The sequence below is a fragment of the Triticum dicoccoides genome, chromosome 4A (assembly GCF_002162155.2).
Source record: "Triticum dicoccoides isolate Atlit2015 ecotype Zavitan chromosome 4A, WEW_v2.0, whole genome shotgun sequence".
Taxonomy (NCBI): Eukaryota; Viridiplantae; Streptophyta; class Magnoliopsida; order Poales; family Poaceae; genus Triticum; species Triticum dicoccoides.
In genome coordinates, this window is record NC_041386.1 from 95,360,858 (window position 1) to 95,364,491 (window position 3,634).

Consider the following 3,634-nt stretch of genomic DNA (forward strand, 5'->3'; position numbering starts at 1 on the left):
ATACAGCCGGTCTATTCTGATAATACTATTAGAATAACTATTCTGATAACACTTCCGCACTGCATGCTCAACGCGAGGGCATTGCACTTTTTTTAGCAAGAGCACTGCATTACAGGGACTACTGAACTTCGTGTCATAAAAAACTGTACGCAATGTTTTTCTGGTGCTGTTTTTGCTCTAGTTTTTTAACCGTTTATCGGAACAAGGCGTATGATATACCGTTGGAAAGCTATGGATTAGGCGCAACTTCTCCATGTTGAACACTTTTCTAGATTTCTCACGGTTTAAGAGCAGTTTTGAAAATGGTGCAGCCCATGACGAGTGGCAGCGAGCGTTTTTTTGTGATTTCTTCTAAACCGCTTGTCGGAACGAAGCAAATGATACACCATTGGAAAGATATCATCGAGGCGCATCTTTTTCATATCTATTATTTTCTCTAATTCGTTACGGTTTAAGAGCAGTTTCAAATTTACTAAATCGCGGAACTCTGTTTTTCAAAAAAAATTAAATTTTTGGTACTGTTTTCGCTCCGGTTTTCTAACCGTTTGTCGAAATGAGGCGTATGATACGCCGTTGGAAAGCTAAGGACGAGGCACAACTTTCATATGTTAAAATGTTTTTGAGATTCCTTATGGTTTTTAGTTAATTTTAAAAATCGTGCGGCTGACGACGAGAGGCAGCAGCCTTTTTTCAAGAAATTTTTAGAAACCGTTGGTCGAAATGATTCAATTTATACGCCGTTGGGAAGATATCGATGAGGCACAACTTTTTCATATAGAATACTCTCTCTGATTCCTTGCGATTTAGGAGAAATTTTGATTTTAACAAAATGCTGACACTCTGTTTTTCCGCGACACCAAAATCGTCATATGTACTGCATCAGACAGAAAACCGCACATCGTTGGACAGACAAGTGCACTGCATGTTTTCTTTTTTGTGGGACGTAAACTTTCCCAAACGAGGTGGAGTGCATTGCTTTCAAACTAAAAACCACACTTCATCGGACAGACAGGTGCACTGCATGATTTTTTTGTAGGACGTAAATTTTTCCAAATGAGGTAGAGTGCACTTCATGTCGATCATTGGTGAACCGCAACACTGTCGAAAAGTGAACCTCGAGACTACCGTAAACGGGCCGCGACACTACCGAATATGAGCCGCGTGAGTTTTTTTCCAAATGAGGTAGAGTGCACTTCATGTCGATCGTTGGTGAACCGCAACACTATCGAAGAGTGAACCTCGAGACTACCGTAAACGGGCCGCGACACTACCGAAAATGAGTCGCGTGAGTTTTTTTTCAAACTCACTATTTTTTATGTGCGTAGACCGGGCGAGTGGACCACATGGACTGAGCAAGTGAACCACATGTAATGAGATGTGAGCTGCTTTCCGAGGTGTTTTTGTTTCGGACCACCAAGTGAACCACAAAGGAGTTTTATGGCGAACTTCGTGAGAGAACAAAGTGAGCTTCAAAACATACATATCCATTCATTATTTTTAATATTTTTTTCTAACATTTTATTTTGTAGTTTCATCTAAACTACCGGGCTGAGTGTAGTGAACCGCACGCGATGACGAAGTGCACTGCAACTCCCAATGCATTTTTCTTTTTTTAACACATGAGTGCAATTTAATTTTTTATGAGAAATGAACCACATCATAAATCAAAGTGAGCTGCATGGTTTTTCCTTGTTGTTTTTTTAAGTATAAAGGATTTTTGGACTACAGGACTGAGGCCAGTGAACCTCAAGAACGGTTCAAGTGTACTGATTTTCTTTTTGAAAAAATTGCATAGTGAACCACACAGACTTTATAAAGCGGACCACACAGATTTTCAAAAATAAACTACAATACTTTGAAAAAATATACTTCTTCCGTTCACCGAACGCACTGCTTTTACAAACAAAGATTTTACAAACTGAGCGATAACCCATGATGTAGTGTAACAAAATTGCATCCCTTTCTTTTCTTCTGTCTCCATGTTACAATCATCACACACAAAATACAACCCACTGCACATTTTTAAATGCCCGCACGCAATGACACAATGCGGTGCCTGCCCCGCCAAACCGCACGCGCTCTCTGGACGTACTGCAAGCACAGGGTCGCTCATTTTGATAGTGAACTTCAAAAGCTTTTTCTCAATCATAGAGAAATATTTAAGACAACTCCAGAGCAAAATAGGTGAATTGCCAAAAGGCAAAAAGAAAGGAAAATATTTTAATAGCTCCTCTCAGTCCTCAATGTAAAAGCTTCAGCAGCAACCTTGTTCAATTTTTGCTTCTACTCTTCTTTGAAGCATATCAGATAGTTTATCCTAGATTATTCTGGAAATCTCTGTTACATAACAAATGTGCAATGTTCTTGTCTAGAGCACAACAAACACAAAATGTCAGAGATACTTTTTCTTTTACAAGATTGTCAAGTTTTTTCAAAATAATATTATGAGCTACTACCAGCTACAGCAAGAGGAACACATGCAACCTAGGGGGTTCATGAAGCTGCCATAGAGCCGAGCTAAAGACAAGCATAACAACACACACACACACACACACAAGTTAAGAGCAGCATATAACGATTGTGAGGAGTAGATTCTAGAGCTATCTATTTTCCAAACTAGGGGAATCGTCTTTATCTGAATGTTGTGGTAGAGCGCTGTTGTGTATGGATGCTCGCTGCACTTAGACGTGCACGGACGCTCGTCGGATTGCACGCGAACGAGCCCTGAACCGCATGCAAGAGTCGCCAAAACTGCATGTCATGGTTGGCGCCCTTGCCGGAGTGCACACGCATGAGCCTTGCACCACATGGCGAGCGCCTCCGAGCTGCAGAATCATGGTCGACGGACCACAGGGGAAGAAATGGAGATGGTGCTCTCTCGACTGCATGCACACAAGCCCCAAACCACATGGCGAGCATCACCGAGTGGCACCACCATGGTTCACCTACCAATGGGAAGAGATGGCGCTCGCCGTACTGCACGCACACAACCTCCGAACGGCATCGCGAGCATCTCTGAGCTGCAGGACCACAACACCCGCATACTGTGAGGCACAATCCTTTTTATGAACTCTTCGGCCATCGAGGAGGAGCACCTCACCTCACATGGAGTGAACTGCACATGCCGCTGGTGGAGCTGCCAGACTGCTGTGTGAATGAACAAATGTGGATAAGGGGGAGAGAGCAGAGTGGTGGCCGTCGCTGCTGGCCAAACTGCCTGCAGCTGGTCGTCGCAGGAAGGCCATTGGTGGCCCTGTTGAACTGCACGAGGAAGCCAAAATCGCCGGCATCGGGCGAGGGAGCTCGCTCGTGCTCCTTGCCTCCTTCGGTGGGGTGAACTGCACCTGTTCCTTTCTGCCCCCACCATGAGTGCGCTCCTCCGCCATCGCTCCTTTCCTCCCCAAGCGGCATGGCGAGCAGAAAGGAGAGAAGGCAGCACCCGAGCTGCACGGGGAGCGGCAACCGAGCTGCATTTGGGGGACGACGCCCTGAGCAGCTGCTGGTGCAGGGGCGGAAGATGGGAGCATGGCGGTGTCTCCCGTTGCCGCGGGACACGGCAAGGTGGCAGAAATTGTCCGGGCAGCTAGGTGGGCACCGGATCTGGCTGACGGTGGCTGGATCCGACACAAGAAAC